Source organism: Buteo buteo, chromosome 5 (assembly GCF_964188355.1).
Source record: "Buteo buteo chromosome 5, bButBut1.hap1.1, whole genome shotgun sequence".
Lineage (NCBI taxonomy): Eukaryota > Metazoa > Chordata > Aves > Accipitriformes > Accipitridae > Buteo > Buteo buteo.
The window spans coordinates 29,804,661-29,826,622 of NC_134175.1; the positions used below are offsets into that span (position 1 = coordinate 29,804,661).

Genomic DNA, 21,962 nt, shown 5'->3' on the forward strand with positions numbered 1-21,962 from the left:
TCCCCACAGCGTGCCTTGCTTGGGAGCCTTGCCCTTCAGTAAAGGCGGGGGGATGGCAGTGCTGCTGTGGGGGACCCGCTCTGGCAGTGCATCTTTCCAAGTGCTGTGAAGCACGAGGCAGGCTGAGCTGGCGTGTACTTTCCCCTCTGCTGGAGCGGGCGAGGGGAAGGAGCATGCGAGGAGGAAATACAGCTGTTCCAGAGCACTTCTGTCCTCCGTGCAGTGGGAGCACGTGCAGGGAGGACAGAGGCAGAAAGGGAGATTCAGGAAGAGAGTATGAGAGGGAATAGGGGGGGACAGAGGAAAGCTACAAATGGAGAGGAAAAGCTTTACATATGTGCACAACTGTCATTTAAAGATCTGTTTAGCAAGGCAAGGGCAAATATCCTAAAAGTACAAGATCATATCTCTTGAGTGCCTGTTATTGTTCCTCCAGAAAGCACTGCTTTTCATTCCTCAAGTATTATGTGTGTCTGCCTTACTCTTATAGGCTCTTCAGCATCCTCTGACTTCAAGCTGAGCAGGACGTTGCCCTTAGCATCTGCCTGTCAAATGTGTAGTTCTCCATGTTGTACATGAAATTATGATTTCCATAGTTGGTTAAGGCAAGTTTCCGAGGAATGTGAAGCGAGAGGCACGCCAGTTCCTGCGGTTGGCCTTGACTGGAGTGCGAGCTCTTTGGGGCAGGGGCTGTGCCCTGGAGGCAGTGGTTTCTCTACACGTTGCCCTTGGCAGCTTAGGGATTTCTGCCTTTGCTCCTGTCCCTCCCACCCCTCTCATTTTTTTTAATTGCTGCTCACCTGTTCCTCCCCCTGTGCTGCAGCTCATTCAGCCTCTCCCAGTTATCTGTGGGGTTGTGCTGTAAACTGAATTGCTGAAAGGTTCAGCAATCTGGGTTAAAAATCGCTGGAAAAGGAGAGGGGGGAGGAGGAGCAGCAGCTGCTCCCTCTGCCTGTACAAAAGTCCCTGATCAGCCCTGTCCTGCCTCTCCCCTGCCTCCTGCTTTGAGATCACTCACCCCAGCAAATGCGAATTAAAACAGTTGAAGCTCTCTAGCTGTGTCCTAACTTCTGCTGCTGCCTTAGTGTATCTACTGAAATTACACTTTGAACTTTCTACAGCATTAGTTTACTCTCTGAATGGCAACAGGTAGCAAGGTACTGTCTTTGGGGGCTGCATTGCTGCAAGACTATTAGACCTCTCTCTCAAAAGAGAGAAATCCAGAGTTATTACAAAATTGCATTAGGGTTCTACTTGTGCACTAGAGTCAGGATTGAAAGTCTGCATCTAGAAAAAGGTATTAACTATAGAAGGAGCAATTTTCCACCTGTGACAACAGGTATGACCCTTACATCTGATGACCTCCAGACCGTCCTCAGTGGAGAGGCCACTGAGGAGCATGAGCAATGCTAACCCCTTTGTGAAGGGAACACGCTGCAGTATTGCTCTCCATTATCTAGAGTGCATAAAGTCCTAACAGCTATTAGTTTTCTGCTTTGCTTGTATAAACACCAGGCTTTTCTGGAGGGAGAAAAGAGTGTATGTTGGTGTTGTCTGACAAATATGACACAAGGACAGGAATTCAAAGGTTTCCTTTGGAGGCATGTATATTGTTCTTGGTGTATATATACAATTTAGTGAAATGTCTTTATGCAGCAGCCTTTAGAAATGTTCTGTGCTTTTAACTACATTGAATCTCCACCCGGATAATGGACTTATGTATGGAAACCTTGAGAAATAGTGATGCAATGAAGAGGGGAGGATTTCTTTAAAGTTTGTGGCTTTTGCCCAGGTAAACATGTCTTAATTGTAGCTTCTTAACAACAATGAAGTGTTATCAAAATTCAAATCTAATTAAATGCTTTTGTGTTTTTTCTGCTGACTTCTCTTATTCTTGGCTCTAATGTGGATGCTTCCTCCTTTTCTTCATGTGGTGCACTCTAACACTTGTTCTGTTGGATCTGTTATAAAAAGGGACTGTTGCGTATCTTGCTTCCAAATCCATGGTGCTAGCCCTATTTGAGTAGGGGTGGGGAGAGCATTCTTTGTATGGGGAGGTGGTTAAGTTTTGGGTTGGTAGAACAGATCTCAGTAGTACCAAGGGTGTGGATACTGGAAGTGGCCATAAATCTTCAAGGCAGCTGTCTCTTTTGTGTGCCATTGGGTGTGCAGTTAACACCTACTTCTTGTTCAGCTCCTTACTTCAAAGATGTACGTGAAATTCTGTCTGTTATTGAATAATAAATGCTGAACTGTTAGTTGGCAAATAGCCCAGAAAAGGGATTATTTAAAACTTAATTTAATGAAGATGTCTAGAATTGTGCTGTAGTAGAAGGTTTTGTTTAAAATATTTTGGCCACTTGTGGTGACCAGTATGATAGCAGTGTAGTGCTCTCATGTAGCACCAGCTACATGTGTGCATATGTCTAGATATCTGAAGAGGAGGAAGGGAAAGGAAATCAATCAACTGTTTACTATATTAGTACTCTGTTGTGCTTCTCCGCAAGCACTGTGCCGCTGCTGCTGAGTTGTAAGTGAAACCTAAATTGTAAAAAGATTATTTTTTCGGTGGAAATAACCCTGAACATCAGAGCTCTGAAAGATACTGCAGCCACTCTTCAGCCTCGCAGGCACGCAAGTCTGAAAGAGCAGCTGTCCTTGGGCCTCATCCAACTCTGTTCACAGAGATCAGTGAAGAGTGTCTCTGAGGCTGGAGAAGCAAGTGGCGAGGGAGCAGTTTCATCTAAATCTGAGAGATCAAAGGAGTTCAGAATAGAAAGTTTTTTTTCCTTATTCCTGGAAGGAGATAAATGGGAAGCACAAGGAGTAGTTCAAGAGCCTGTTTTGTAACACTTAACTCTGCTGTAACCTCGTTGGTGTTCTTCTACCTTTGGTTCTGATTACACATAAGCACGCTTTGGAGTTAAAAAGTATAATTTTGTAACTCCTTAAACTGCTAATGTTGCAGAAGCAAAAGTTCCCAAGATTTGAGCTGTTTGTGGCACCCCTTACCTTTAATCTCTTCAGCGTGTGTATGTGTGTAGCTCCTGCCATTTCCTTCCTGGGACTAAGTCCGTGTGAAGGGCCTGCCTGTCCTCCTGTGCGTGTTTTCATGAGAGGGCTCTCCTTCTTGTCTGAGCTAAACTTGAGTACGTATCTCCTGCTGAAGAAACTACAGGACATTCTTTAATGGGAAGTAATACAGAGGTTAAAATAAATGCTCTTAGCAGCTTCGGTGAGCCCAAAATAGCTTGTGCATGTTCCTCTTGTGATAACTTCAGGAAGTGGGGTGATTCCCTCTTCCTCCCACTCTTCAATAGTTTTGATGAATACTGTGCTTGACTGCTGATATCTTCTTGCTATGAAGAGCAGGCAGCGTGGAGCAGGCTTCTCTCTGAATTTTCCTGGAGCCTGACTTAACAGGACCAGAAGTGAGCCCTAAGAAGAAATTGCATTCCTCGGCTCATTGTACTGCTTCCTATAAAAATTGCCAGTAAGGTCCTCAGTGGTGAGGGTGGCTAACCACTGAAACTGTTTGTCCAGAGAGATGGTGGAGTCTCTGTCCTTGGAGACAGTCTAAAAACTGGACTGGACAAGGCCCAAGCAATCTGCTTTAAGCCAGGTTAGCCCTGCTCTGAACTAGATGAGATCCAGTTGTTCCTTCCAGCTGGCTGTATGCTATGTTTCTGCATTACTGGATAAGCATGGCTGCTTTTGTCTGTCCCCAGAACATCTGGGAATAAAAGTGGTCTCTAAAAATCCAAAAATGTCCTTGAGAAGTCTGAATAAAGACTTCAAAAATTGGAATGCATTGAGAAGCATAGTGTGGGGAAATGACTTTGCCCACAGTCTCATAGCAGCAGGTCAGTAATAGTGCCGGGAGAGGATCATAAATCTCCTGACTGGCAGACTAGTGCCTTAGTAGCTAAAAGACGTTGTTTTTAAACATAAACCCATCTCGTTTCCCTACTCAACTACTTTCAGATCACTTGGCAACAAAGACTACTTTTACCCTCTAAAAGATAATTTTCTTTTTTTTTTTTTTTTTTTTTTGCTTTAGCTGTCATATTCATGGAGGGGTAGTACTAAAGAACAGTTTATTGCATTGACTTTTTCAGGAAACACTGAGAACATCAGATCTGGAAAAGAATTTGGTGAAATAAAGACAAGAGCTGCAAAGGAAATTTTTAGAAAGTGATGTTATTCCCAGTTTGCTGCATAACAATTAATCTCTTATTTTTAAGAGAGGAAAAGAGCAGAGGAAACTGTACACTGAATCCCAGTTTGAATCTCTCTTTGTTTAAAAAAAAATAAAAATCACTTGAAAACATTTTAAAATCTGAAAGCTGAGAACACAGATCAGCATTTTAGAGTATCATTGAAGGAGTTAAGCTTTGAGTTAACTGCATCTGTGTTTCAAATCCAAATGCTGTGAACAAGGCACCATTCAGATACTCAGTTATAAGTTATGCTGTGTTTGTTTGAATTCTGTTGAGAGGAGAAAAAGAAAATCATGGCAGATTAAAAAAAAATCATTACTCTTGTCTTGGTAGCTTGTTTTTGAAGTGATGAAGCAGGATTCTCCTTTCCCATTTTTTTTTCCTTTTCTAGCACTTATGCAGGTCATCTGCTAATTATTAGCAGCTGTGAAACTATGGAGTTACATAAGCATAACTAAAAGTCAGTGGAGCCTCGCGTCATTCAGCAGATCTGTCCATCACTTATTCACCACAATAACAGATCAGTTTTGTAACTCGCTTGACATGGGTATCTAAATACTAAGAGGGCAACAGCAGGCATCAAAGTTGGGAAATCCTTTAAGTCACAGAAATCAGATAGGATAATGTGTTATACTATTGTTGCCACAACCTGTTGTCCAATTACACATGTGCATTTTTGCTCTGTGAGGAGAGCTGTGTGTCACAGTAATGCCCTGAAACAGCTGAGCCTGCCAGCTACATAAAGCTGAATTGTCTGGGCAGCTTTGCTTGGAAGATAGGTATGGGTGCTATGCCTGGCTGCAGTGGAAGCAAGACAAGTGTGAGTGTTTGTGAATGTATCCCAAATTAGTCATGCTCAGTGATACTGCTGAATACAACAAACTGTCTTAAGCATTAGAAAAGGCATCTTTACAATGGGACACGTGTAGAACTGAGAAGTTGGGATTTCTTGGCAGGGGAAATACCTGCAGTGCACAAGAGCGTTCTGGCACGGACAGCCCAAGGCTGGCAGGTCCAGACTCTGCCCCCAGGTTTATAACACTGGCTCAGCACACCGCAGGATTTGGTTAGCAGCATGATTTTCTTCCCACTGAACCTTGAAGGTATATAAAACTTAATCTCCTGTAGTTCTGAGTATTAAATCATAGACTATGTAATGAATTTTCTGATCCAGACTCTGGTCTTGTTTTCAGATTATTTTTTTTTTGTGTTGTCTTCTCTTTTGCTGGTTTAAAGATCTTCATAGGTGAGAGAGACCGTGAAAGGGCGAGCGTGGTGTTATCAAATGTGCAAAATACGATCCTTAAAATACTTGTTCTTGGGAATAAAGAAGGTAAAATGAGTTCTAGCAGATACAGGGTCCCTCCAAACCAGTCTGTGCACCCAGTGGCTCAGAGCTGTGCCCTGGCCCCTTCTTTAACAAGTGAAAGAAGAGTTTGCCTGAGCTTCTGGGTTTTTTTCCCCAACTCTTTTCTCTTTCCTTTTTTTCTTTTTTAAAGCAGTGATGTGAACAGTTAAGTTTGAGAACTGTTGCCCTATATGTGGTGTCTCTGCTATTTCTGCTGGGAACAACAGATGGTGCCTCATTAGTTCACCTCACCGGCAGGCTCTGAAAATGGTGGGACCTTATAGCCACCCTCAAATTACCCTGGTCCCTGAGGAAAGATGTAGGTGCTTGGAGGCAGCTTGCAAGCTCCAGCTGCTGAGGTAGCACTCCAGAGCTGTAAGAGGGTGCCGTGAATCAGGAACATTCCTTTTACGAGTAGCCTAAACAGGATGGTAACTGGTTTTGTAACTAGCATCAACTAAGTAGATTTTTAGTAGGAAGACATGGATGATGAAAAATATTGGCAGGGGGGTGGAGAGGATTGCTTATTTTCCCTCTCACCACCTACATGAGGAAATGTTCCTCAGCTAGTAATTCAAGGATACTGCTTTGACACTCTTTTGGATTACTTGGGATTACTTACAGTTTGGCCAACATGGACAGCATCAGCATGCAGTACTAGGCTTTACGGTCCTCTCTTCAATTTACCACAACTCATCAGTCCTCCCATGGCCATCACATCAGTCACTGCTCTCCTCATGTCCTGATTTACCCAACACAGTCTGACCAACTTTGCCTAACATATTTCCAAAAGTATTTTTTCTTGCATGAAATGCAAAATAGATAATTTTCACTCTTACATTCACATCTGAAACTACTGAAAACAATTTTTAAAGGAACTATTAAATGTAAACCATAAAGGGTGCTGTGTGTTGCCTATGTTGTAAGCAAGCAAACCATGTGCTCATGCATAAAAGTGAGTTTGCATGACTCAATACATTGATCTCTTTATATGCATCTCTATTTGGTCAGATGCTGCTTCTTGTTTTTCATATGGTTATACATCTTGTCTTTGTTTTTAAGACCTCTAAGATAGGGAATACATTTGATCAATGCCCAGTAGAAAACATTTTCTATTCCAATGGGAGAAATGAAAAAAACAAATTATAGCAATGAGGTGGTAAGGAAGGTAGGCAAGTATGACTATTTCAGTTTTAGAGAGAATGCTGTTCGTCTGAGGCCACAGAGGCAACACCAACCAGTATATCATTATTCCTGTCTGCAAATTGTGTTTTCAAATCACCCCAGACTAATACTATTTTGAGAGAGAGATATTCCTTAAACGTACAACTTTTCCAGTCAATAGTTCTGGTGACATCTTGGAACCTGAAACTCTCAAATGGCAGCAGACAGCCCCAAAACTTTGTTTTAATACTAGGGAGCAACAAACCACAAGGAAATAATTCTCCCTTTGACCTTCCTACTGTATTTTCAAATACAAGTTCAGCATTTGATCTGGATAGGTTGTTTAGGGAGAGACAGAAAACTTGTTTCAACTTTAAATAGATTATTCTTAATTGAAGTGACTAGTGTCCCTTGGGTGTAAATGAACAACTTGTGTTCTTGTCTTGTTTAGTTTTAATTTCAAATAAGATGATACTTTTCAAAGTGAAGCATCTTACTCTGAAGAGTTGCTGCATACTTATACTTTGTTGTGGTTTAACCCCAGCTGGCAATAAAGTACCACGCAGCCACTTGCTCACTCCCCCCACCCAGTGGGATGGGGGAGAGAGTTGGGGGAAAAAAAAGTCAAAATTGTGGGTTGAGATAAAGACAGTCCAATAGGACAGAAAGAAAGAAAATAATGATAATAATAAAATAATCAGAATATACAAAACAAGTGATGTACAATGCAATTGCTTACCACTTGCTGACCAATGCACAGTCGGTTCCTGAGCAGTGATCTTCCCCCACCCCCCCAAGGCCAACTCCCCCCAGTTTATATATTGGGCATGATGTCATATGGTATGGAATATTCCTTTGGCTAGTTTGGCTCAGCTGTCCTGGCTGTGTCCCCCACCCAGCTTCTTGTGCCCTTCCAGCCTTCTTGCTGACCGGGCACAAGAAGCTGAAAAATCCTTGACTTAGTCTAAACATTACTTAGCAACAACTGAAAACATCAGTGTGTTATCAACATTATTCTCATACCAAATCCAAAACACAACACTATACTAGCTACTAGAGAGAGAATTAACTCTGTCCTAGCCGAAACCAGGAGAACTTACTTGTCCCCTTAAGTGGAACCAGAGCAATATTTATTTCCTCATTTATTGGTTATCCTCTTCCTAGCAGCTCCCTGCAGGATCAGTGTCTCCAAGTTTTATTGTAGCTCTTTCTTTTTTTCATTTGTGCATCCTTAAAAAAGTGTGCATGCTGACTGGAGTCAAGAGAAAGACAAATTAACTTGCACTGCTATAGGGAACTAGAAAATGAAGTGTTCCATAACTGACAAACAGCTTGAGATGACTGGACAAGTTCCCTCTTTATTCATTTAAAATGCGCCAGTTGTTTAGCAGAACATCCCTGATAATGCGAGTGAGTTGCAGGGTAAAACCCAGTTGGATGTCATCATATGCGGTACTTAAATGAGAACACTGAGGGATTTTGTGCTTCCAAGGGGAAGAACTGTCATTGTTGTCTTCTGGTTTTTTTGTTACTTTAAAAGTTCCCCAAGAAAGTTTCCTCTTAGGAGGAATAATGGAGTTTATAGTTGTTTACAGTAAGAGTGGTATATGACTGCTCTTTTTTGCTTAGACAGAAGGCTTTTATTCTTCTCACAAATATGTTGGTTCACTGTCCACTCACTAATCAGCAAGACTGATGAGGCATTAAAGAAACCATGGTAATGATACCACATGGTATATAATACCACAGCATTTACAGCTTCCAAGGCCTTTGCTCCAGGCCATCTGCTGTGAGGTATGGACAGAAGCAAGTGAAAATAAAATTGAAAAACCCTGCAAGAAGGGAAAGTAAAAAAACCAACCAACCAAAAAAAAGTGTATTTTCACCTTCTTCCCTTTATATAGACATAAGGAATTTTCCCACTGCCATTTCTTAGCTAGGCATGACTTTATGCCCTAGGAAGTAAGAACAGACACACACACACACACACACACAATCACTCTGGACTAGCAAAAGGGCTGGTAGGTGCAACTCTGGGTCCAGTCCTGCCCTTGGTGTAAGGTTGCTGTGGGGGATCGGTGCTGAGAGGAGACCAGTGGAGCAGGATTGTTCCAGGGAAGGTCAGGACAGCATTTCCTGGGGCTTTTTCTCTGGGCCTGTTTTCCATTAGGCTTCTGGAGGTGCTCCCTCCGTTCTCTGGTGGACACTGCTGGTTATTTTTTAAAATTACCATCCAGAAGGTAGGATCACTCTTTCTTTTGCTCTAGAGCTCCAGTGCCTTTGACATATTTCTTTTAAAGTTTTGGAGGGTCCCTGTGATGTGACTGTACCAGGGAGGAAGAAACCCAAGGTATCTGCAGGCATGTTTGATGCAATAAACCTCAGTTCTCTCCAGTGAAATGCTCACAAATCGCAGTGTCACTTCTCTGTATTTAACTCTGGCATCTTCAGGTCCTGGTTTCTTCATTTCTCAGTGGAGCACATGACCCCCGGTATCGCTGTTGTTTTCTGTAACATACATCAGTGCAGGATCTTTGACCCTGTCACTAAGAAATCTTGTCTGGTATAACAGCAAGTATAAAATAAGGGATTTTCTAAATAGTTTTTAAGGATATAATTATGGAAATAGCCTCCTGGACAACCAAAGGTCTTCAAAGCCGGAATTCCCAAGAGCGATGTTAAGGTGGTGGCTTTGGCATTAGAAGTTGAGAGAACAGCCCTTGTCCCATTTAGCAGCAAAAATGCCCAAAGTTAAATATGCCACAAAGTTCACTTAAATCCAAACTATTAACATCATGAAACCTCAAGTAGGTATAAACAGCCTGTATCACAGCTGGTGTAGCCGAGCCCCCGCTGGCTGCGTGTAGCGACAGGGAGGCGGGTGAAGAACACCTTTAGACTCCTGCAGCATGTGGGGATGCTTCGAGGCATTGCCGATGAGAGCTGGGGAGCATTGGCTCACAATTCATCCTCCATGAGGGACCATGCCGGGATGTGCTGGCTCTGCTGGGACGTGGCCCACAGACCAACTGGAAGCATTGGGCTCTACCGAAATGCTCATGACTAATCTCACCTCCCCCAAGGGGCCCATGCTGTAGTCTCCCCCTTACTCTGGAGCAGCTGTAATTTTTCAGGCCAAGCAGGAGGGTTTTAGGAGGCCCCTGCTGCTTTCCTCTGTGCTGTTCTCCTAGGTCACTGCCACGGCGCAGCCTCGCAGGGGAGCCAGCCAGCTTTGCTGAATAGTCTAGAAATTGGACTGTAAGGTATTTCTGCTCTGTTAGCAGCAACTTTTCAGACAGCCGTGCTTCAAGATACACAAAGCCAGGGTTTTCTGTTGTGCATAGGTAATACCCTCAGAGCCATAAGCCATATATACAGCTATAAATTGAATTATTCTGTTCTCTACTGAGTACCTGGCTTTTTGCTATTGGGAGAGGAAGGAAGAAATAAAACACATGCAGAGTGGGATATAGACAGGTGATTACAAGTTCAGTTATATTCTTGTGTGGAACTTTTGCTAATGAGGGAGACCTGGTGGTACCAAGCTGTTCCAAGCCAGAATATCATACTACTGCCTCTGCTCTCAATCTCAGCCTGCACGTTTGGGGGCTTATCCTGATTGCCAGTTCCCAAGCATGTCATGGGAACTTGCATAGCCAAGGCACCAGAAGCCCAGTTTCTTTCATTTGTTTAGCTGTGGGGCAACAGCGTGTCCGCATACCCTTTTGAGGTAGAGGTGTTGCTTTATGTCCTGTGAGTGCAGTCTCCTGATAACTGATTCAGTTGCAGCAGTTGATGAAACCAGGTTTTGATGATTAGCAATACAGGGCATTTTATTTCTAGATCAGCAGTTTATCTCTAAGCCAGGTGAGCTGTGATTAAACATTGCTTTCTATCAGGTTTAGCATAGTCTAAGTGCAACGAGTTGGTAATCCCAGCTCTGCAAGACAAAAGTTCCTGCTCAAAATGGCATTGAATGACTTCCACGCTGAAAGCCATCATGAAATAGTCAGATTGTGAACAAGGATTGAAACTGTTCCCTGATGGTTAACAAGTGATCCTTTCAGACCAGGGCCAATACTGGGTATAGTGGTGTGAGCAGTCTCGCTTGGATGTGTCCCATGTAGCTACCCCTTACGTGTAAGTGAGATGTAGGATCTCCCAACAGGGCTGAATTTTTCACTGCCTAAGGAAACTGAGACTTTTAGTCTCCCAGGCTGTTTATCTGGGTGCTTTTCATGGACCCTGCAATTCCCTGTTACTTTTTTAACTACTGCTGTCCTAATTCATAGTAATTGCATAGCTAATTAAATGACAATGTGGCATACAGTGGGTATACATATTCATATACCGAGCCTCCCTTTCTGCTGTTTATTCTTGGGAGAATGTTGTTTTCAATAAATATTAATGAAAGAAAAACACATGATCTGATCTTGCTCACCTTACTCAGGCATAGTTCCAAGCAGTATGGGATTGCTGGCAGTTGTACCGAAGCAAGGAATAAAAGATTTTATCCATTATACAGCAGAGAATCTGCTTCTATTTTATAATCACCCAGCAAGCATGCACAGACTCCAATCTGTGGCTATATTTGGCATTCAGATATTCCTGATGTGGAATATACCACCCATGGGAAGAATGCAAGAAATGGACTAAAGTTCCCACTGATTAGGACTCACTTTTTTTTTTAAAGGGAAAATAAAAGGACATGAGCTTTGGATAGGATGTCCCTACTATAAAATGGTGCACAGCTCTTTTGCCTCCAGTGAAATCATGCCAATATGTACTCCTGTATTATCCTGCTTGTAGCTAGCTCCCTTTCTATTTTCTACCTAATCACAAGTTTTCGGTCCTTCCAGTATGAAAATTCAGAATTTAAAGGGGAAATAAACTAAGCAGAAGTAACAGCTTGAAACTATATGGCCTGTGTCAGATGAAGAAATTGCTCTTACCAATGAATGTTGTTTTTGTGGCTTTAAAATGTGTGGATGTTGTGGTAGGTCATGATTTCTAAGGTGTAGATTTGTTTAGCTTTGTATATAAATGTACACGAGTGCTGATGGGAAGTTTGAATATAAAGTATTATTCAGATTTAAGTGTGATCTTTTAAAAACAGTTGGTGTTTTCTGGTGAAATAACTAAGTATATAAAAATTCTTCATCAACTTATTCATGCCTGAAACCTTAAGACTCATGCTAATAGCTAAAGACAAATTGCTCAATAATAAATATCTTTTAATATCGCCATCATAGCAATGCTCATGTATTGAAAAAAGTACTTGAAGACTAGACGTGCCGTTGGCAAAGTATAACAAACACTGGTCTAGAAAAACAGCTAGGCAGTTTTTACTGGGCAAAAAGTGTTGAAAAACTCTTTGGAAAGATAGCATACACTGTTTCTTATGTTCGTGGACCTATTGAGTAATCCCATATTCTTTGATCAGGTCAAAGAGAAACTGTGTCTCAAGTTGTTGTATAAAAAAGCTACAAACTAAGAAACCAGGTTTTATGTGAAATTAAGTATTGTAAGAAAAGACCAGCACCGTTCCTTTTAATAAAACTTCCTTTTTCCTTCCTGAGAACATATTAAGGTTATTAGAAATATCTATAATGATGTGAAAAGACTTCCACAAAGATAGAGTTCTCCTTTTAGAAATATATCTTATGATATATATCAGAATACACATGCAGTGCAGAACTTTTCTTCAGGAGTTTGTTAATGTCTATATTATTGGGGCAGGGAGGACAAGTAACTTTCTGAGAGCAAGGTTTGTCAGTTCAGCAGTTTTCACTCAAGAAATACGTAGGCGTTTCTAGGCATATTACATTTTCTTAGTAATGGCTTTTATTTAGGTGGCTGTCCTCTGAAAGGGTAACCTGTGGCTAAAAACAAGGGTGATAGCTGAAAATGTAATGTCTCATACACACGTAGCTGTGTAAAGGGTTTTGTCCCAGAGTTTGTTGGTTTGGGGTTTTTTTTCCTGGTTTCAGATAGGACTGGAGCAGTTTGAAAACTCTTCATCTTCAACACACATGTGACTACAGAGGGGGAATTTGCCAGAAGATTTTTGACCATCAGATATTGTTCACATCCTAGATGTAGGACAAGATAGATTCTCTGTTTTATCTGGTATGATTCTCCCACCTCCAAGGAACGTGTTAATATTTCATCATTCTGAAGAAACATAGTGGGCAACATTAAATATTTACATCTCTCTACGAAGTCACACGGATGCCACCAGGATACCTAGCTCTACATCACACATGCTCTAATTCACCCCAAACACCCACTGTTTACTAATCTTCAGCCCCCGTCTGTGCCGATAATGAGCAAGAGGAAATGGAAACAGCAGGGATTATATGCTACTGAGAAGTCCCAGTTTCCATGCCTGGTTGTAATTCTTTCAACAAACTCTTGCCGACTGTGCTCCTGCTTTGAAGTTTGAACACCTCTGTATTAGTGCCTGGCTCTGGTGATTTGACAAACAGATTTGGGGGTTGGGGGGAGAGGTTGTAGTTGCGTATTAGCAGCTCCACACGATGGCTTACTCTTGCACTCGCATGTGTTGTTCCTGCTCGAGGTCAGGAGTACAGATTGTTTTGCCCAATCACTGAGATCTTAATTGCTCATATTTGCTGGTGACAGGTACCAGATAGAAAACAGTCCCCACCATACCCACTATTCTCTGTGTGTGTGTATACTCTTAGCCATATTGGTGAAGGGGGTGAGTTTCCATATAATGAATAAATACGGCCCATTTTTATAAGGCAGGTCTTATGAGTGGGTTTTGAATGCTGGGATTCAGCACGCTCCATTAGCCTGGATTACCACGTCCAGTATACTCAAAGGTGTGGATGTAGGGTAGGGCACGTTTCTAATCTAAACCAAAAAACCTCAGAGCCCATGATTGTCTTTTTATCCCCATAGCACAAGACAGCAAATTATTGTGTAAATAGCTTTGCAGCTGTGTCTATTAACATCCCTGTGTAGCTTATCTGTCAGGCCACTGTGCAACTTGTTATTGCTGCCGGGGTGGTCCTTTATCCATAAATCAAATGCTGTTTGATCTCGTGGCAAGCGAGGGGAAGTCAACTGACAGTCTTAAAAACAACTTGTGCCATCTGCAGGGTTACTAGCACATGCCTTCATTACGTACCCAGGTATACATAAGGAAGAGCTTCAGGTATGCTTTCCCCTCAGAAGAAGACAAAGAGATGGTTTTGTCTTCTGTATATACGAGGTGAGATACAGCATTAGTTACAAGCAGTTGGCTTATCACGTAAGATTACTGCCAAAAATCCTGTTGAGGCTTTGGTCCTCTGGAAGGTGCCAGTCAACAGACTCCTCATCTGTGACAAGGATGGAGAAAGAAGTGGTTTGTTTACAGAGGACAGAATTTATCAGGCTTCAGCTGTTTCCCTTCATGTCTTAATGCTCCGTGGTCAGAGCTGACATCCTCTGGCGTCCGTGGTGGCTCAGCAAACCTCGCTGCGTGAGAGCTCTGTGGACACGGCAGGTCCCCCCGGCGTCACGCAGCTGCCTTTGCTGTCCCCGCAGTGCCTCCTCCGTCGCCCCGCTGGCGGGCATGCCAAGGTGCCGCTGCACTCTGAACTTGGCTGAAGCAACACCCTGGGAGGCCGTTTTCCTTGGGCATAGCTTAAAAGCATCTGGGAGACTGCTGCGAGTTACCTGCTGGGCGAACAAATTCCTCCCGTCTTGAACAACCCCGGGTATCGGGGGGGGGGGGGGGGGGGGGGGCGCGGATATAAAGCGCATTTCCCCCACCAGCGACTCCCAGCACCGCTCCGGCACGGCCCAATATACGCGGCTAGATCCTCGCACGGCGGTTGACACATTAAAAGTGGCTTTGTAAACGTAGCCCCTTCTTAAAATGGAGAGAAATAACCCATCTCTTGTGAGGGATTGGGGCTGCCCGAAAGCCGCTGGGCGAGCAGCTGGGGGAGGACAAAGAGGCAGTGTGCTGAGAGCAAACATGGCCGCTTCCTGAACTCTTCAACTTCCCCTCGGTGCCTCTGAAGCTTGGTGTCCGGCGTATCGTGTCTCTGCACGCTTACCGAGGGGAAAACGCTTAAGCCGCGTGCATCTCGCGGTGCTCTCAAGTGTCTTCCAGTGTAAATAATACCTTGGCCATTTGGCCCAAAACTTTAAATGGGGGCAGAGCAGGTGCATCTGCGGACATGTGTTTGCACATGAACTCCTGCTACAACCGCAGGAGCTCAGGCGTGCGTGCACAAGTGGGCGTGTGTGCACCCAAAAAGAGTCTGATGCAAAAGCGTCCATTTTGTGGACTAGTCTTTTTTTCAGTCGCGCGTGTATTTCCTTTTGTGTGGGTATCCTCTGTATGTTTACACATAAAATGCTTACATCTCTTATTAGATGGGTGTGATTTGTTCAATACTCAGCTGCTGCTCTGTGAAATCCTGTTGTTTGTCGCTGCCTCTTTGCCAAAGGTCACTACTTCCACATCTCTGTGGGTAGGAGGCATCCTCAAAACCATTGCCACTCGATTTCCAGCGGGATCAGTCAGATTACTTTAAGCCACCGATAAAAATTATTGGAGCTAATTTGGCTCATTTGATAGCAGTAAACTGATGAGCAGTGGTGTGAAGCCCTGAGGCAGCAGATGGGGAGGTAATCCCTGGCTGGTGGTCACCGGGAGGCTGCTCACAGCACTGATGTCTTCATCTGGCACAGCTTAATTTAAAAGATGACATTTTTAGTGGAAACCTCTTAATTTACGTACAAATTACATAGAATGCATCAACCAATGGGCAAACAAGAAGCTCCCATTGGTTTGCTCTGGGCCTCTCACCGTAAACTGTGGTTTTGCGCTACAGCCTGGGTAACAACAGAGCCAGCTTCATGCTAGCAGCTGTCTCCTGCTGCCTGAGAGAGAGAAAAAGAAAAAAACCTAATCAACTTTTGAATACTAGATCAGTTCCTTGATACGGTCCATGGCACAGGCTGTGGAACCACTGTGCCAACACACCTGAGACAGCCGTGGGAGAAATGAATGGCAGTGGGAGGACAGCCATAAATGAGCGTTGCTGCTGAAAGCTTTGCATCCCAAATGTGCAGCACCACTGTCTGTTTGTTCACTCTTCCTGCCTTCGGGTTCTTCACGCCCACGCTTAGGTGCAGCTAAATCCAATCAGTGCCCCAGCCCAGATGTCTGCAGTCAGTCTGGAGGGGAACCCCTCTGGCTGTGTGACCCATCCGCCTTCACCCAGGCCTCGCCAGGCCCATCAGTGCCCAGGCATTGGCTGTTATTTCAGCTCTCACTAAATAAAGGGACATTTAATTGATCTCCACCCCCTCCCTTAGCCTAATTGAAGGGTGTTTAACGTGCTGCACAAGGAGCATCTTCCAGCAGAGCAGTATCTCCTTGCTGACCTTGGTAAGACCATTCTGCCTCTCCCCTGGCATGGTAGTCTTCAGGCTACCTCCAGGCTGTGTCAGCATTTCTGGTGTTGGTACCATTGAAGATTAGATTGCCTTTCCAAAATTCACGTGTCTTTAAAAAAAAATTCTGCTAAAGCACCACCTATTGACTAATCCTGTAAACATACTCTTCTAATCCAGGACTTTACTGTCCTTCCTTTTGTGACATTACGTTCGGGCCTGTTTGTCCCATCCCTAGATGATGATACGTGGATGCACACTGCTACAACTGAGAAGAGAACCTCTACTCTTCTGAAGTCGTAAACTATTTTTCACAGGACTCAAACTCCTGTGAAAGCTGTTTGCCACATTCATATGAAAAATATTTCTGAAAATTGCTGATAACTGCATCTATTCAAATACATCAATTCATTACCACTCTGAAAATGTGATAAACAAATATCCTTGTACTGAAATTCCCACGCCTGCAGCGTAATTACGTTCTCCACTATTGCATTTGTTTCCCCTTTAAAAGAAGAGGGGGGAGCACTGAGCATACTGTAACAGAATCACATTCAGCATTTGGTATTAATACAAAGAAATAGTACAAAAAGGTCCATTGAATCATGGAGTGACTCAGAAGGCAATAGAGGAGGGTTCTTTGGCTATGCAGAAATGTCAGTGGTTCAACATGAGAGCAGAAAGCTCTTAAACATGCTGTAAGGGACAGCTAGTTTCTTCATCTGGTTTTTAAAAGTAAGCGAAGCGAGTCTAGCAAGGTGCGGTGAGGAAGTGTTGGTGTCACATGCCACTCTACAGGAAACGAGACTGAAGCTGCTGGGGAAGTTCAGAGCTGGGTGACCTCCAACGGATTAAAATACTGCAGGTTAGTTCTCTTAAAAAGTCTCTGTAGCTGTCCTACAGGGGTTCTGCATACCTATTTTCACAGATTTCTGGTGGGGGTGGAAAAGAAGTGGTCCATATGGCACTTGTGTTAGCAGGTAGTGAGCAACGTGGGCTTTCAGAGTAGGACCATATGGGGCAAAAATAGGAGGCTCATCTGTGAGCTGGCTTGGTTTGTGAGAAGCTTGGAGCCTGCCTTGCTGTACAACAGCAGTGTGGACCTGAGTCGCGTTAGAAGTGTAAATGAAATCTTCTCCATCTTGTTAAGACTTTCATATAATGAGCAAAAGGTCTGGATTTTTAATAGAAGTGTTCAGTGTTAATAAATACCAGAAAGTGGTTTTCCAAGCACAGGTTAAAGCTATTGACTATAGTGAGAACTTTACTTTGTTTGTTTTGGCTGTACCAAGTATATTGCTGTTCTGTTTGATTTTACTGGTGTAGTCTCTTGTTACAGTTTTCTCTCATTCCTGGTGATTTCTGTTGAGGAATTCCATCCCAGCTTTTCTGTGCTGGAGGGTTTTGGCTTGGGAACGTACCGTATCAGGAATGAAATGGCACTGTTTTGGTGCTGAAAAACTTGGGAGCTCTCAGGGGGAGGCTGTTTAATGGGACGTGCATTTTGTATTCCTGTGCAAAAATACATTCATTACTTTTAAATATTACTAGGCAATTGTGATTAATTAAAAATATTGAATGCAAAGTTGGAGTGAAAGTTACAAAGAAAATAATGATAAAATGTAGAATATAGTAGTAGTTCTGCACAGAATCTGAACTAAAACTAAATCCCAGCGTGGGGCGCACGTGGTGCTGGGAGAGCGTGGGGGGAAGAGGAGGTGACGCTCTGCAGCCTGCTCAGGTAGTGGCGGCTGAAGGCAAAGGTGCTTGCTCTGTGCGGAGACTCCCTTGCTCGCTAGGCAAGGTCACAGCTCGTGAGGCGGAGGGGCTTGGACAGTGGTAATGGCAGTGATCTAGCACAAAATGCAGCTGCTGGGGGTGCTGCACCGATGGCGTGCCAGACATTAAAATCAGAGGTTTGAGTGTCAGGCAAATATTCCTAAAACTGTCCATACTTCTCAAATCTTCTTAAAAAATATTTCTCTGATTCTGTAGAAAAACAGACTGAGTTGCACTGCTTTTTACCCTCTTCATACCACCTGGTGCCTTCATCCTGATCTCAGCGTAAAAACATCTACATAAAATGACCGCAGCGGCTCAGGCAGGACCAGCCTGCACCAGTGGGGAAGTCCTCACCTCCTGCTGCCCGGGAGGGGGATGCCGGGTCTGGCTCTGCTGCAGGGTGCCGAGGGTCTCAGCAATTTGGGAATAGCAGGGCCCTGTTTCTGAGCAGTTAACAGCTCTGTGGCTCTCACACTCTGCAGCCTTGCAGAGCTTGCTCTCGTGTTTTGAGCTTTGCAGTTTTACATGCAGAAGTCTCTGGCCTTAGCTGGGCTCCTCTGCTTCTGTAAAACCGGCAAGTTTTGCAAAGAGAGCCAAAGTCCTGCCCAAAATCAGCCTTTCTGCTTTATTAGGGTTTATAGCCTTCACCAGAGCACTGTGAAACTGTTTAACTAAGAACGTGATTTAAAAGCAATTTAGTAAAATCCCGCTGCAGACATTTTCAATTCAGCCTAATCCTGCCTTATAGCAGCTCATCTCAAATAGATCAGGAGTTGTTTTAAGCTAAATATAATGGCTCGTAAATAATATATTTGAGCCTCCATGCAGTGGTTTGTGCCAGGTATTTGAAATTGAATTAAAAAATAAACCGACACACTTTCCTAAATAAATAAAGCCTAAACGCTTTTACTCTGCTACCAGGAGTGAGCACAGGCAACCAGGACTGAAAGAGGAGGGAAAGAGCGGGAGAGGGTGTAGGAGGGCGGGAATTTCTGAACGGGCCCATTCGACCAGCTTGCGTTATGAAAACCAGGGAAAGAATGTTTCTTTCCCTAACAAACTAAAAAGGAAATCTGCAAAAAGAGGAAAGGGAATAAAGAGTACAGACTAAACAAAAGGAAATAAATATGGATTGGAATGAAAGAGAAGGAAACCAAAAAAAGAAAATAGTAAAAAATGGAACCAGATGGGGACAAATTCTGTGCTCAGGAAAAAACCCTCCTCTTTTACTGAACTTTAGAAGGAAGGGAGACTGTGTGTATGTGTTTGCACATATTCATAGCATCTATGGAAGAAAAATTAATTTTTCTGTATTTTTTTTTTTAAATTATTTATTTTGGTTTCTTTCCCTTGGGCAGTCTTTGTATAAAAGTTTCTAAGTTTGAGAGCGCTTCAAAGTTAGATGAAAGCAACTTTTAAATATCCTTAATTCTGCAAACAAACAGAATAAACCACTCAGAATGCCACTTTAATCGCTGGCCAGTTTGCTCCCCAAAACCTACTCAGCTGCATTGCTCTGTTGACTTTGTGTCCACTGTGCACTTGGATTCATAGCACAGGGTTGTCCTACTCTCTGCAAGGGAAAAAATAGGAGTTAAGATGTGCAACACCAACTAATGCAAACCTGAAGTGCATGGGGCCAGCTTCAGAGAGTTTATAGGAGGATCCCCTTGTGGGTTTCATTTCACCACATAGTATATGCAAAGGTTTCATACCAGGGAGGGATTGGAATCCCGAGACTTTGATCTCTAAATAGAAGTAAATCCTTAAAATGCTGAATGGTTACTGTTCTTATATGTTATTTCAAATTGACTGGATTGTTAAAGACATTTTGTTGTTTTAATATTAAATACATCAAGTGGACAAGGGTATCTTTTGCTGGGACATTATTTGCAGCACATCTCTGTCATGTCTTGCTGGCCATTCCCTTCCCCTTCCTCCCCCCCCCCCACTTGAATGCAAGTTCTGCAAATCATTTCTGTAATTAGCTGTTAAAACCATCTAGAGGTTGAAGGAGGTTGGTTTTACTTTTGTTTAGTTGATTTGTTTCAGCTTTTGCATGCATTTTTCTGTAGCCTAAACTATAGAAACCTCCTTACTACAAAGCTGGTCGGTGAAGCATGGCTCTTTTGGGAGGAGCAACTGTAGCAGTGGATAACTCTGTTCAGTCTTACTGCCACATCCATCCACACAGGTTTTTAGGTTTTTCTGCTTTCATTTCACCATTTATATTGGCTTTTACTATGCTATGCTGAAGTTGGGGGAATTATCTTAAATTTGTTTGAGAACAAATTGGGCCCTTTTGCGTCAGGGACTGATATGGAGAGCACAGTCAGTGTGTTTTCCTGTTCTGATTCCTCTTTAGAGGGAGGCAGTCTTTTTACACGCTGCCAGTTTCTCACGCAGAATTTCTACTTACGCAAGGAAATGCATAATAGATACATACCCAGGCTCTGTGGTCCACAACGTTTCAGTTTTGCAATTAATAGTTCTTTTTTTTTTTCCTTCCTTGCAGGAATGTGCAACCTGGGAAATGTTATTGCAATCTAATTAACTTCAGCAAGTGTATTCTGGACTGAACTTGCCAGGCCTCCTTTTCTGTACAAGCATCTCTCCTGCTGGTGACAAGGTACAGAGCCCACGGGGTTTGCACTGGGAGAGGGATGGGAGTGGGGAAGAGTCACTGTGTGAGCAGCAGCACAGGGAAATGCGTCTCTGGTGTGTGTCATCCCTGGCCTGTAACAGTTCGAAGGCATAGAGCCATCTCATGTCTTGATTTGCAGTGTGACAATATAGGAGTTATTCTTCTCCAGGGCAGGATTAATGGCAATGCCAGTTTACTGACATGATCTGATGTGGCACACCTTTCCTAATGTCAGATTTAGGTGCCTTAGGTTACATTTCTGCCAAATCCACAAGCTTTTAACACATGCAGTATTTTGGTTTTTTTCATTCCAGTAGGACAGGGCTAACAGTAGAGGGATTTAAGACTTCACAAGTAAGTCAGGAGACCTAAGATAGGATTTGACCAGGCACTGCGAATTCATAGTTGTCCTGACTCAAAGCAAATGATGTTGCACTTGAAAACTGCATGGTGAAGGCTGCAATGTTCAGAGTTTGGTGCTAATGAACAGAAACAGTATTACAAGGTCCACTGAGACACATAGTGAATCAGAAAGAAAGAAATAACAGCGAGTTTACTTTTTAATTTTCTTTTCATTGCAGCAGAGTCTCAAGCAGAACGCATGTGCTTCAGATAGGCTGCAATGTGCTGACCTAGAGCTGGTGCAGTCCAACAGATCAAATATTATTTCATGTCTCAAATGCACTGTGTTGTAAGCCCTGACTGTGGCTTCTTTGTGAGTAGTGGGCCAGGTATGATGCCGGGAGGGTGCCAGAGGTGCTTGGGATTTTGGTTCTCTGTAGACATAAGCAATTCTGGGCTTCTTCTTGATAGGGTCTATTGCTGGTTCATGTGGGTTGATGCTTTGGTGTAGTTTCAGCAGTGTGCTTGCTTTGGAAACCACAGTCTGGAGAAATCTGCGTGCCGGACTTGGGACATGTGAGAGGGAAGAGTTAGCCTTAGGAGCAGACAAGTGTCTCGCTTCATTTGTGGCTCTACAATTCATAAGCCTGATGAACTGCTGCCAGGATGAGGACTGGTGCAAACCTAATATTTGGAGAGTTATTCCACATTAGAGGACCAAAAAAGATGGCACTGCTGTGTGATCAGTAGTCAAACACACCTGTTTGGACGCTGCGGGTTAGAAAGGATGGCCTGTTTGAAGGAGGGAGACATGCATATAGGGAAAATATGAGTATTTTTAAATTGGCATTAGTAAATTGGATGCTCAAAAGAACATACAATGCAATACTGAGACAAAGATGGTGAATTGTGTCACTCTCACCGATTTCAAATACGATATGGGATTATGGAACATCCTGGGAACAGCAATAATGATGAGAGGCAGAAGAAATACAGCCCATGAAGGAAGACTGGAGAAAATACAATTGCTTAGCCTAAA

At 43.2% G+C, this 21,962-nt stretch overlaps 1 protein-coding gene across 2 annotated transcripts in view; it reads left to right on the plus strand.

The window, feature by feature from the left end:
* Positions 1–21,962, plus strand: part of WIPF1 (WAS/WASL interacting protein family member 1) — a 59,111-nt gene that overhangs the window by 1,519 nt on the left and 35,630 nt on the right. For both annotated transcript variants that reach the window (XM_075028415.1, XM_075028414.1), the window contains exon 2: positions 20,453–20,566. The gene's annotated coding sequence lies outside the window, so the exon portion shown is untranslated. The remainder of the gene's footprint in view (positions 1–20,452; positions 20,567–21,962) is intronic.